Raw genomic sequence first — 15,181 nt, 5'->3', positions numbered from 1 at the left:
TGCTTCATACTGACTTGCTTTGATTTTTAAGTATTTTTCATTTTATACTTCAATGATGTTTTAAAATGATCCAAAGTGACAGCAAAGACAGAATGTTTTGTTAATATTTCATTTCAAATAATTGAAAAGTTCTGTGAGAGAACTTTTATTACAAAAGAAGTAAGCCGAACAACTGTTTCAATGTAAATAATAATAAGGAATCATAATGGTCTTTGAAGAATCGTGTTTGAAGAATAATGGCTGCTCAAAATTCAGAGGCATGAAGCATCACTGAACTACATTAAGGAATATATGGGACATTCTACCATAAGCGTACATTATCTGCCCTTAAAATAAAAATATAAATACTGTGAATAAAAAGTATTTAATCTCCAAAACATTCTAAAATGGTCTGATGGTTGATTTCTGTGAGTTGTTCTGTAAAGGAATATGTCATTCATTTGGTTCTCAGATTTTTGTTCTTTATAACACTTCACAAATGCACAAACCCTGTCATTGTCCTTTTCCTCTGCCCAATTGAACCTACAACTTTAATAGTTTTTGTTATGCTAAAAACTGTGATTTATAAAAAAAATCTTCAGAAATAACAAGTTTAGGTTGTAATCATTTACATTAATTAATTAAAAACAGGAAATAAATAAATTCTACAAATAAATACCATTTTACAGTTGTCCCCGTGTTTCTGTCAGTCCTGTCACATTTGCGTTAAATTTAACATAAAATGCGTGCAATACAGCTTTAAGGCTATGACTCAGAGGAAGTGACATCATTTGATGGAAGAGAAGCTGACAACGATCAATGATGCGTTCTATCAATTAATTGTATGATTTTATGCTAGTTTAAGTGTGATTGTTTTTTTTGAGTAAGACAAGCTTTTTGAGGCAATGTATGAAAATGTATGTTTCTGGTAGAATGTTCAGGGGCTTTTACAGTTTTTCTCAGTGGCTTTGGTGCACTTCTCACAACACTATTTATATTTGCACAAAAGTTAATGCATTTCTCAAAACAATTAGTCATTTATGCACATCCTAGTAGCAGTTTCTCATTCCTTCCAACAAACTGCAAATGCTTTTAGACATGGATCAATTGCTTTCATACAACTCTCTGCTATTTATAACATTATCATTTGCTTATGTCATGTCAGTCAAAATTAACTAAACTTGTAAATTATGAATTGTCATTTCATATAAAACTAACAGTCCTCATTTCATTACGTCAGTCATTACAAACCAAAATGAAGATTTAGAATTTAGAAAATTATATAAAAAAAAAAAATAAAATATATATATATATATATATATATATATATATATATATATATATATATATATATATATATATATATATATTTTTTTTTTTTTTTTTTTTTTTTTCTGACTAAGTCTTCTAAATTGAACAATTTCAGAATGATTTACAGACGTGTGTGTTGTAGGTTCAGTTCCAATATGTTCTGCAGTATTGTTTACAGTTGTGCACAACTCTACCCAAAGGGAGTTGATGTTTGTTTTAAATAAGGGTGTGTTTATTCTTTTTCACAATGCTGTGAATAAATTAGAATTGCAACTGGCATCTGCAGTAAAAATGTGAAACATACATATTCAGTGTCTTGTACTTAGATACCGCAGTAAATGCAGTCATGTCTAACTTTGCTGTAGTTTTCAAATGACTGTGCAAATAGTATGAAGTGATGTCTTGAGCATTTTCAGGAAGTGTCACCAACATCTGACTTTTTTGCATTGAAAAAATGTCCAGAGTAAACTGTCATAATGAAAACATGACAAAGCCATTTGACTATCTTGTTCATAAACAATGGTGTCCGGACTTTTCATCTTGATGATACTGACACTTTGATTGACATGAATACTTTCTTTTGAGGAATGAACTATCCATTTTGAGCATGCATGTGACGCGCTTTTGCAGGTTATCAGCTAGGTTTTGCAGTTTGTACAAATTTTTTTGAGAAATGCATTAACTGTTGTGCAGAAATGCACTGGTGTTGTGAGAAACGCACCAAAGCCACTGAGAAAAACTGTAAAAAAAATGTATAGAGTGAACTGTCATAATGAAAACATGACTAAGCCATTTGATCTTGTTCATACACAATGGTGCCAGGACTTGTCATCTTGGTGACACTGACACTTTCATTGACATGAATACATGAACACCAAAGCCACTGAGAAAAACTGTAATAGAGTTAATGAATATGTCATCAAATGATTTTTGTAAACATACCTGACAAGATTTTTTGGTATGTGATCTATAGTTTTACTAAGTGACAAGACTTTGTCATAGGAAACTGAGTTTGCTGATTTGCAAAAGGTAGATCTGGAAGTTCAGTACAGGTAAATGGGTAATGCATTTTCCTACTTTTTCTACACTATATTATACTGATTACATTGTATTTTTTTTAAACATTCAAACTGATATTTTGAGCCAATGAAATGCATCAAAATCATATTTTGAGCTAGTTTTATCTCTCTCAGAAGGCTTCTTGATATCATTAACAAAGCTTGTTCTCTAAATGTGTAAGTGTGTATGTGCATGTTTTATGTGTGTGGATGCATATGCATGTGTGTGTGCGCATGTGTGTGTGAGAGAGAGTGCGTATTTCTTGTTCTGAGGAATTTTTTTCATGCAATATTTTACCCACAAACAAATCAGTCTCATCTCTCCTGCATTAAAGCTGTTGCTATGTTTAGCCCGAAACTGGCCTTTAGCAAAAAAACTCCATGGGTGACTAGCATCTAGACTAAATCCTGCCATCTCCAAATAAAGAGAGATGACAGGAAGAGGTATGAAGTAACAGGATTATATGACATGTTTGGATCATAATGCTGGATTTATCTAACATTTATTTGCTTATCTTAATCACTCTTTCTAGCTCTCCACAAATTTTGTTTGAGAGTGTATTTATTTTAGTTAGTATTTTGGATAACAATTAGGAAAAATCTTTATCCTTCCTGTTTTAATTCTACTCCTGGTTTGCTTACATGCTAAATACATCATATAACTTCATCAAAAAGGTCCGCTGATCTGGTTTTATCTCCTTATTCTATAGTTGTCTGTCTGAAACATTGTTTTTATAACACTTCTTATGATATTTTGTCTCTTCATAATGCATCTATATAAGTCACTTTAGATAAAACTGTATGAAATGTTACATTTTTCAGAAAAATCTTGATGTGTACCATATTTTTCACCATCTGCGTTTGGCTACTAACTGCTGTGCTTCTGTACTGTTACTCTTTATGGCTTTTTGTATATCTCATTACACGTTTAGTTACATCAGACAAACAAGTCAATCTTCCGGACAAGTTGTGGTTATGTTGGTTTGGCTATTCTGTGCAATCCGTGATTCAAAGGGTCTTGAGCCACTCATCTGTCTGCTCAACTCGTTTCTGAATATTTTTCAAGACATTACATAATTACTCACCTAGTAGAGGCTAAGGAACTGATTCTAGACTAAATCCTGCCAGAGATTTAATTCCCAGCTAAGTCCTAATACCCAGTTAAGAGTCAGAGTATGCAGTAAAACCCATCCTAGCCCAGTTTTGTCTTAAAACACCTAAATGCCATGTCATGCTGACTGTGTGAATGGGGCAGTATAGATTTGTTTAATAATACATATGTGATGTTGGAGCAGTATGATTGAGTTAAACCATTTCAGCAGAGGAAAACCCACCCAGCTTCATGTTTGGAGGTAATAATGATGAGTGAATGTTTTTGTGTGTGAATGTGTGTATGTTTGTATATGTGGTCAGATGAGGGAACAAAAATAAGGGGACACACCTTAGCTTTCTGTGCCGACTTATTCCACACTTTGGGAGGCACACAAACATGAGCTTAGCTTAGATTAATATTGAGATGTATGCATAAAAACCAACCCACCCACTCTCTCACACACACACACACACACACACACACACACACACACACACACACACACACACACACACACCCTATTGCGTTAATGTGTGTGTTTTTGCCTCTCACCTCAAACAGCCTTAGTGCTAATGGTTTTGTTGATTAAACCATTTCGTCTCAATCTGATGTAGGAAGAGCAGTCTTTGGAGCATATAGTCTTTGATTAATCCCACTACACACTCACAATCATGCACAGCACTCTGGATCACACACAAACACACATGCACCTTCATTAATGAACATTAGTTTTGGGCTGTGTTTCGCTGTGGTTATCTAAGCGAGATGCTATCGGCCGTCTCTGAATGCCAGTAAACTCACACACTTGGAGTTCACACTGCTCTCTGCAGACCCCGCATTCTCAAACAACGCCCCCACAACACACTGCTGATCACTCACACATATATACACACTCACACTCTTGGTCCTCCAGCTTTGATAGCTGCCAGATGTTGAGAGTCGAGTTGCTGTGCTCTGCATATCTGTCCTAGCTGTGTTTCTCTACAGATATAGTGCACACGCATCAGTTCTATGTCGTTAGTGTGCTTTATGACACTGTGTGTGTGTGTGTGTGTGTGTGTGTGTGTGTGTGTTTGTTCATTCATGACCTATCAAGTAGATAAACAGACAGAATGTAAGACAGATAAACAGATGGAAATCTAGACAGATGCATAGACTGATAGTAAGACAGTTAAAGTACAGACATACAGGTATTTAGACACAAATATAGAAAGTCTGTCAGACAGACAGACATAAAGATATTTATATAGACAGACAACTGGCTAAACCGGCAGATGGAAATCTATATAGACAGATAAATAGATAGATACTTGGACAGTCAGATATAGAAAGACAGACAAACAACTTTACAGACAGACAGGCAAATAGATGGATAAGACAGTCAGGCAGACAGAAATAAATATATCAAGACAGACAGACATAATTAATTTAAGACAGACAAACAGACAAACAACTGGATAGTAAGACATGCAGATTGATAGTTAGACAGATTCAGTACAGACAGATTGATAATAAACAAGAATATTGAAACAGATACAGATAGATATATAGATGGACGGACGGACGGACAGACAGACAGACAGACAGACAGACAGACAGACAGACAGACAGACAGACAGACAGATAGATAGATAGATAGATAGATAGATAGATAGATAGATAGATAGATAGATAGATAGATTGACAGATAGATTGACAGATAGATTGACAGATAGACAGACAGACAGACAGACAGATAGACAGATAGATAGATAGATAGATAGATAGATAGATAGATAGATAGATAGATAGATAGATAGATAGATAGATTGACAGATAGATTGATAGATTGACAGATAGACAGACAGACAGATAGATAGATAGATAGATAGATAGATAGATAGATAGATAGATAGATAGATAGATAGATAGATAGATAGATAGATAGATAGATAGATAGATAGATAGATAGATAGATAGATAGATAGATAGATAGATAGATAGATAGATAGATAGATAGATAGGGCAGGTTCTCTCAAAGAAGCTAAGATCTACTTTACATGAGATTCGTCTATTGAGTGTATTGTGAACAGATTTTTGTCATTAACTCAAAGATCCAGCTGGGGAAGTTTGAACATGATTATTTTTCCATATAACCACAAAACTCTGGAGACTAAGATTATATCTTTGAATGTTGATAAATAGGTCCAAATTGAATCCTGCCAATGTCATATACTCATAAAGATACACAATCCCTGCTGGTCATCCATAACTGTTCAGTCACACCATCCGCTTACAGCTACATCAGATTTATATGTTTTTAAAGAGATTTAAACTTCAAGCTGAAGCACTCTCATATATGCTGAGTAGAGTTATGGTATAAACACAAAACTGAAGGAAGAAAAGTAAAAGAAGTGAACTCTCAAAAAGAATTTAGCTTTTTTGTTCGTCTACTTCTTTAAAATAAACTGAAACAACACATCTTTTTTAAAGTTTTGTAGGGAAAACTTAATTGTTTTATGTTCAGTCCTCTTAAATTTGTTGAGTTAACTTCTTTTTGCTGATTAAATAAATGAATTGTGCGGAACCCTGGCATTTGCATTTGAACAGGACATTCTTTCTGTTTACCCCCATTTTTCTTTTATCCCCACTGCTGTTTTGCATTCATACATACTAAGCAAAATGCAGAGATGTTTGCACATGATGTGTTTATCTCCTTATTGAAGAATTGAGGACGAAACTATACAGAGCCAAGAGAATGTGTCTAATACACCTGTCCTTCACCACACCTCTCTTTAGCATCTCACAAATACTCATTCATCAGCAGTGGAGGCGGAAAGAGGAAATGATGTCATAAAGACGTCATGGAGTTAGTGTACAGAATGTTTCTCGCTCTCAACATTCCTGTTAGTCACTCATGAGCTGCCAGTGCTGCTATGTCAGTGACATGTTACTCCACCCTCAGCTGGTTTTGATCTTCTGATAGTACTGCTGTTGCTGCATTTTTATTGGCCATCCAGGTTTATTTTAGAATATGATTTCTATTATTAGGTCCCAGCATTTCAAGAAAATAAAGAAGGTGAATGTGAATGACATGAGAGCTCAGACTCTGACCTTCTGAAGAATGACAGAGACACAATGGGTTGTTTCCTTTAAGTATGATCTAATAAAATGATTGCCATTCTGAATCTGTTTTTTCGATGTCACTGTGTTCCAGATAGAATCAGATGTTTGATTAATAAAAGTCCATTTATGCCTAAGAAAAAAAATACATGTGTGCAAGTGCAGTTATGTTAATGTACTGTAATTGTATAAATGTTTTTTACTAATTTAAAATAGGCATCCATTGTGATTTTATGTAAATATAATCCATTTTAAAAATAATAAATAATAAAGAACTTAAAACATTCCTTTATAAACTTAACATATTTCATTCTTTATTACCTCATATTATTAAGTTATAATAATGGGCAGTACAAGAAGTTTGCTAGCATTAGTGGGATGGACATATTCTTTGTCTTAATTTGTGGTTCATTTCCTGTGCTGTTGATTTGCTGTTGTGTAGTCCTCGATCTTATACAGTACATGAAATCTGTTGTGATTGCTCTGTGTGAACACTGCCTTCTCAACCTTGAATCACATGAAGCTAGTGGATCTGCGAAAAAAGATGTTGGTTTGTTTACAAATAATCAGTTTGAATGGGAATATGAATGCAACATAGACAAAAGACATCTAAACAAGCCAAACACAGAACAAAATATAACAAAATGTGCCCCTAAAAGGACAGAATTCTCAAACATTTCTGTTATTTTATTCTTATCATAGTTGTTATGTTGCCCATTACAGTATAATAGTGGCATTGAAAATGACTGTCCTTGCAGAAGAGTTTGTGTATGTGTGACAGATGAACAAATTCTGCCATTGTTTTCTCTTTTACACATTTTACAAGCTTTTGAAAATATGCTGTCTTTGTAAATGAAATCTCAACTCATACAAATTCCATTATATGTTGGCACAACAACCATGTTTAGCCCAGTACACAGTATTGTTTTAGATGATCAGTATGTTGTAGCACAAAATATACTGCTTATAAAGGACAACCAAATTACAAGGGTGAACATATCCTTATTTTTTCTTATGTGATAAAACATTGAATGCAATTGTCTTGTGTCTCTCCCTACTTCTTCACCACTTCCTTCTTATCTTGACAATTTTCTTTGTAGATGTTTATGCATTCGGTGTCCAACCATTGTTTAAAGGAGGACCCTATGTCTGGCGATACGGCAACAGTCCTCAACCTGTCATTTACATACATACACACACACAAAACACATGTATGCATGTGTGGACATGAGCATGCTCATATATTTGCGCATTCAGACAACCTGTCTCTGACACAAAAAACACAAATTCCTGTAATGCTTAAGCCACAACCTGTCATCATCAGTCCACAAACTGCCTCAGTTACAACACTGTTCTCTTTTTGCCTCTTTAGCTTATTCTATCTTTGTGTTTTACGCTGTAAAAACTCTATAGCACTGGATTTAGCTGCAGATATAATGGGACTCAGGCTTATATATAGTGCAGATCTGCATACTCTAATTATTGTTTCATTTGTCAAAGAAACTTTGAGTTCTTTTGGAAATGAGTATTTTGCTTGGATGTGACTACCATGTCAAGGTCTGTCAGCTTGTGTAATGATGTATGTGTGTGTATTTTCATGGTGCGCTCCTGAGAAGCTTGATTTCGATGTGTGGAGATGCTTGGTACTTGATGATGTTGACTCAGTGTTAGTGATGAAGGACTATAGGCAGCGATGGTGTGAGAGAGACACGCTATAACTGGAAAAAGTGTCAGGGAGAGAGAGAGGGAAAAAAAGAATTTGAGGTTTTTTGGTTTTAAGGTTTATGAATATAATCACCCCCGTAGACACAAAGAAGAGCTTTTGGGGTTCTGTGATTTTATGGACCGCTAGAAGAGAAACATTCAGCAGGAAGAAAAACCGCAATGGCTAAATAATAACACAGCACGGGGGACCACTTTCCCCTGAGAGCATCCGCAACACTCTCTCTCCCGCTTTCCTTCTCACTCTCGCTCTCTCTCTCTGTTGCCCATGTGTAATTTACAGTATAAACATTGTGTGTCTGCGCTCATTCTCTGTGGCCCTCTGGTGCCGGTCTGACTAACACAATCTCCCATTCTCCCTCCCTTCCTCTCCATTCAGCCCTATTTACAGTGCTCACAGCCTCCACAACCAGCGCTGACCAATCAGCGGTCACTTTGGTGCCATTTAGATATTATTCTGTCCAATTAGATGTGTGGTAAAGCTAAAGATAGATCCTGTTGAATAGACCTGGTGCCTGTCTTGATGGCCATTTATGCCAAGCCTGCCACGTTAAAAAAAACCTCAGTGACCTCTCGGCAAGACGGAGCCCTTATGTGCTGGTGATTTAACTCGTTCATTGTTAAAACCTCTCAATCGAATAATTACTACAGAATAGTATACTATAGAATTTGTAAAGTTCTTTCATTTGGATTTTGCCTAAAGTTGATCTAAAATAGAGGAGAAAACCAACATCACAATCAGTTAAGTTAAGTGGTGATAAGATTCATTCCTTATATATATATATTTTTTTTTTCAATTTACACACTTAAACCTAAACATTCCAAATGGTGTTTTTGTAGGTATTTCATAGAATCATTTTTGGTTCCGCAAAGATCCTTTCACTGAACAGTTCTTAATTGACTTTATTCTTCACGTATGAGCGGATGCAGCCATTTGAATGTTTTTAGCTCAAGGCTTCAGGTCACTTTCACTTTTATTCATTTTTTTAGACGTTCTATTGCTTGATGTTGCAAAATCATGTTTTTATTCATTTATTAATTTTCGTTCAACTTACTCCCTTTATTCATCAAGGTCTGCCACAGCGGAACAAACCACCAACTTATCCAGCATATGTTTTACACAGAGGACTGACTGTTCTCTGCCATTTATTATTCCTAGTCTTTTTTCCCATGGGCAACTGAATCTGAAGTTCTTAAACAATCACAAAAGTGAGCGCACTTTCAGCATTGTAGAATTAGAGAACATACAATAGAACCTTTTTTTTTTTCAATGCAAAGAACATTTGACAACATTTTTTCCACTGTAAAGAACCTTTTATTGAAATGTAAAAAATCTATAAATGTAATATTTCTACATGGACCTTTGATGCCAATAAAAAATTTGAAGGAAAGTTCCCTGATTCAAGTCCCAGCTGAGCACAGAGGCCTTTCTGTGTGTAGTTTGCATGTTGTCTGTATGCTGGCATACGTTTGCTTTCGTTGTCGTAGTTTGGTTTGAAATGCTGGGATAGGCTCCAGAATCCCAGCGATTCTACATAGCATAGGAAAACAATTTCAGTTTCTTTGCTTTCGTTCCGAGGAAAAAAGATTTGACAGTCTAATAGTGGGATATTTTGTCACATCGTATGGGGTAAGTGGTTATAAAAGAAAACCTGCTGTTTATTAATTATGTTTCAAGACAGTTACATTTATTTGAATTATAAAATACTCATCTACAGCACAAAGCCATCTACTAGAATGCTTCAAACATTTATGTATTATTTTATTATAAACATGTATTATTTACAGCTAAATCAAAAATATTTAATAAACAATCATAAAACTGCGAAAACTTAAATGATAACAAATAGAAATAACTAATCATTGGTTTAGCCAACATGAATATTAATGAATAAATTCCAAAAAGTCTAAATGGATTAACTTTGTTAATACACATGGCAAACAATAAAAGACACAATCTGTTTTTTTTTTTTTTATCACTAGAGGACACATACTTACAACAAACAAATGCATATTTTACCTTACCTTATCCTACAAGACTCCTACAGAAATCATGTTCATGGATAAACATTAAATTATTGTTTATATATAAGTAAATTATATTTTAAGTTTATATTAAGTATTATCATGGTAGTATGAAGCAAAATAAGGTTGAAAGCCATCAAAGCAAACTAGACTTCTAAAATAAATTAGCTGATGTGAGATGAGCGCAACTGGGCACAAAAGCAACAGAGCTTATATTGTGCCACAGTCAATCACTTTCTGTTCTTCCACTCGTGATCACTTTTTTATCATTCATTAATTTTTTTTTTCGGCTTAGTGCCTTTAGTAATCTGGGGTCGCCACAGCGGAATGAATTGCCAGCATATGTTTTACACAGCGGATGCCCTTCTAGCTGCAACCCATCACTGGGAATTACTATTTATATTTTAAGGTTTGATTATAATGCTGCTCTGAGCAGTCTAAGAAAATGTACAACATATTAAAGCGTATTTAGTGTTTCCCTGTTTTCTTTAAAACCAAGCCAGAAATCAAGGATGTGTGACATCATTAGCATGACAACACAGCTTATAGTTGATTATTTCTCTGGAACATTCTTTGAAACATTCAGTCATAGGAAAGTCTATAGGAAAAACAAATCTGTAATCTTTAGTCAAATGTGCTTCTTCTCCTTTGGAATGGCCGTCTATGGCTTTATGGCCTTTTACATGTCCTCTATTTTTTCACATTCAGTATTCTGTTTCACTCAGAAATACGTCACTATACCGAAGTCAGTTGCACCTTCATATTCACGCCAACTCTAATGCATCCTATTGCAGTTTTAACAGACATTTAGAAACATTTGCTATTTTTTTTAATTATTTTGTACTTTCACTGAAACACATAAAACCCCAAATCCTGCTGGAGTCTGTAACAGTCTTGTGGTGTACATGAGGACAGGATCACTATGGCCTGAATGTGGGGTATGTGTGTTTTAAGCCGTTTGTCCACTGCTAGGATTAGATTGTAGGGTACATATTAGATGCTATTATTGTGTTAATGCCAGTGATTTAGCCTCTGATAGCGCCTATAAATGAATGACGTTTCCTTGTGTAGGTGTGAATGACATTTGCCAGTGTGTGCTGGAATGCTTGAATAACTAATCTGATTAGAGAAAGGTGGGATGTGAGAGGTGTATGCTGGGAGTTCTAGCCTATCTTCTAAACTCTACATGAACTTATATTGCTCGCATGTGCACAAACTCCTGCCAAAAAAACATCCCGGAGGATGATGGGACACTCAGGTTGAACCAGAGCTGACATCACTAGCACGTTCTGTGTCATAGCGCCACATGATGCATTCCTGTAACCTTATAGCCTTTAATCAAGAGAGCCTGTTATACAAGACCTCTGTATATCCGATATACGAGAGAAGGCCTGTTTAGCGTGGAGGGAGAGGAAATTGCTTGCAAACGTTTGGAAAAAATGTGGATTATATCACTGTAATTGTTGCTAATTGGAACTGTTGAGCCAAATCTTTTGAGAACATTAACAAATAAAGAAACAAAGAAACACATGCTTTCTGACCAAAGCCGCAGGGTTCAGGACCTTAAAACCGCTGCCATTTATTGATGTATATTTGCTCGAGAAAAGATGCAAAGATGTGACAAAAGGGTGAGATGCCAACAATACACATAGTTTGTGTAATTACAGGTCTGAAAGTGTGCTCGTATAAAAGCACACCTGTGTTTGTGATGTGCGTGTGTGCACACATTTGTTCTCACAGATCTGTATATGAAAGATGTTTTTGCCTCACTCCTCAGAGCCTTTCTGTTAGAAATGATTTACAGTTTCTCTCCACAGACCAGCAGATATGAGAGATGATCTCATATGATAACGCCCACAGGTTTATGATTTAGGATCGCACTCGTCTGCATGAATATGCAAGCGAGAGGAGGTTGAGTCCTCTGGATGCAGGACACTCAGGTCATTTTATACTACCTAACCTTTTGCACATTGCATGTGTGTATGTGTGTGTGTGTGTGTGCATGCGTGTCTGTCATACAATATATATTTCAGAGCAAGAGCTAAAGAATGTCTTTATTTGGTTACTGCTGCAGGCACACGTGGCAAGATGCCAGGTATACATAACACTGTTGATGCCATAGAGAGGCACAGTATTTTATATACATCTCAGATTTAATTAAAGAAAAGAGATTACTCTTGTCCCCCTCCCCCAAATGTAAAGATTTATGATATTTCAGTAGTGGGTGCATGTTTGATCAAGCATTGCTGTTTCTTTTATGCTATAATTCCAGTATTTGTATCTTATGCCATACACACACAACAGTGACAGGGTTCAATGCTAGAGATTTTTTTCTTGGTTCAGTTTTTTACTTGCCCAGCCAAAATTTTCACTGGCACCACCAAAAAAAAGAAATTAATAGCTATTTCTTTAAAATATATACTTTCTCCAAACATATACTTTTTTATTCATTATAGCCAAGGCTTAAATTAAATGGAGAAATAACAGATGAAGCGAGACTGCTGTCAGATCATGAAGCAGATTAATGTTGATCTTACTTTCGAGGTGTCAGTGCAGAAATGAACAAAACAATATGCCTAATACAACATATTATAAGATTAAAATATGAAAAAAAAATCATCAGATGATAATTTACCAGTGTTCCTAATGGATAAACAGCACTCAGTAATATTTCAGCATGCTTTCACTTTCATAAATAACATAAAACATTCGTTTATCGGATGACATCCCATTCCACTCATCATTCTCTCTTCAAATTGCCATATATATGACTATTACACAACCATAGTACGCTGTGATATATCCTGGTTCGTCAGCCCGTTGGGTCATTTTGCTTTTTCACTACAATCAATCAGCTCCAGAGTTTGTTTCAATCGAGCCAAGACCACCCCATTCAGGCAATCTCGGGCCAATTGATTTGATGTGGATCCAAGCGTGATTGTGGTATTCACATATGCCAAACAAACCATGCTAACTGGACAAACGAGACAGCTTCCAAAACAAACGTCTAGGTGTGAAAGCACCCTATTTGTGAGCAACTGACAAACAGTCACAGCCAAACTAAACTTTAGTGACAAGGCAGCACTGGCCCGATTAAGCCACTGACTATCCTGTCTACGGTCCCGAGCATCTCACATGCTGGTCCCGGGCCATCAGGCAGTCCTTATTGTCAAGCCCTGAGTGATGTACTAAAATGTTATGTCTCATGTATAGTACACAACAGTGAGTAAATGATCATATACAGATCCACAAATAATACGGCTAATAAACTACGTTGGTTTTTATTACTATTATACCAGACTAGTAGTTCATCGTGCAACTGGAAAACTGTATCTTCACGCATGGGTGTTAGTCGTTCATTGTTGTTTTGGTTGTTAAACTTTTAATGAACATGCCTTGAACCTTTAATGCCAAACCAAGAACTTTGAAACTGTTATGGAAATTTAGTGTTTTCAGACCCCCAATACACTGTTGTCATGTAAATAAAACGCTCAAAAAGGTAAAAGTTTTCAATTGACATTAATGCATTTTGGAAGACGGTTTTATCCGAAGCCACTTACATTTCGTTGAAAGTAGGCATGTCAATTTCCACAAATTTTCATGATCTATCATCATTTAAATGAACGATCAATTAACCAATTAATCATTAACCATGATAAGATTTGTCTGCTTCAGTGTCACATTGTCACAGACAAGGATTTTTTCTTTACATTAAATAAAAAGCTGAGTGTAAAAAGAAGCATAATTGTTTATTTAATATAATTTAATTATTGAATGTAATGACTAATATACAATAGCACCATCTCAAAACCGTTGAATGTGAGCGTTTGTGTGAGGTGATGGATTTAAGATCAAAATTGCACTTTCATGCAACTTCGATTGCTCATTTTCAAACTGGATAGGCTCAAACGTCACCCAAATCCGCTGCTTCAATCTAATCACCCTCCTGCATATAACTGTCTTTCATAAAGATATAATTTGATCGTCACATTAATTCCTATTGTATTTCCTTGTTTTAAGCATGACTTTGAAATGATCTAATTCAGTTACAATCATGCTAATTTATAAATGCTGAAGTCTGTTATAGTTAAATGAATTCGGAATTATTACTCACTGAGAAAGTAAGAGCATTAAGACATAAAAGGCATAAATGACTAGCCTAATGTATATCGTGATATACCAGTACGCCTTGTTTGTTTTTCATCTGAAGTGCCTGGCTCCACATTCTGAGCCTCAATGTCTCCGTTCAAAGAGTGTCTGGTAATTTGGATCTATTTATTTGAGTTACATGATGGATGTGTGTGTGTATCTTGTGTAACTCTGTTCCTGTTTCAGATCTCCTATTTTCCGCTGTCTGGGACACTCCGTTGAGAGGCAGACTGTATTTACAAGCAACATGGCAAGGAAGGGTCTTATTATGCCGTCAGAGGTCTTGTGTTTCAGGAGGGCCACTAAAGGGCATGATAGTGGTAGCCAAGCTGCTGTCACTAAGATAGAGAACTACAGCATAGGAACTCTTTGCTGCAAGATGGCTGATAGCTAAAAGTTTGATCATTTGGTTTGACAACTTCTACTTAGTGGCGAACCACAAATCCTGAGGCCCCCCACAAAGCATGAGACAGGGCCCTGCCCTCGAATACTAGCGCCTATCGATGATGGAGGTGGACGGACGGTGATGTTATTTCGGGAAATTTAGCTTATGTATAGCTTACTTCATTTATCCTGCTTTATGCTGAAAGATTTTGCTGAAAGATTTCTGTCATTTATGAAGTATACAGTTAGTCTGGCAGGCTGCACAAGTCTACAACTAGCTATTAACTCTGGAGATTTAATGTTTTAAACAGTGTGAAGCACAATCTGAAAAAAATGCAGATTGGAAAATGGCATCTTT

General features: G+C 35.7%; 1 long non-coding RNA gene across 4 annotated transcripts in view; it reads left to right on the top strand.

Annotated features, from left to right (window-relative positions):
• LOC141375405 (uncharacterized) overlaps positions 1-15,181 on the top strand; it is a 180,928-nt gene that overhangs the window by 46,340 nt on the left and 119,407 nt on the right. Inside the window, exons 4-5 of one of the 4 annotated variants that reach the window (XR_012383411.1) lie at positions 12,108-12,230; positions 14,626-15,167. The exons of the other annotated variants lie outside the window; for them this stretch is intronic. This is a non-coding gene — a long non-coding RNA (uncharacterized lncRNA). Of the gene's footprint in view, positions 1-12,107; positions 12,231-14,625; positions 15,168-15,181 lie in introns of those variants that run through there. 4 annotated transcript variants of the gene reach the window in all.

This window comes from Danio rerio, chromosome 7 (genome assembly GCF_049306965.1).
Source record: "Danio rerio strain Tuebingen ecotype United States chromosome 7, GRCz12tu, whole genome shotgun sequence".
NCBI lineage: Eukaryota > Metazoa > Chordata > Actinopteri > Cypriniformes > Danionidae > Danio > Danio rerio.
This window is presented reverse-complemented; position numbering and strand designations above follow the sequence as displayed.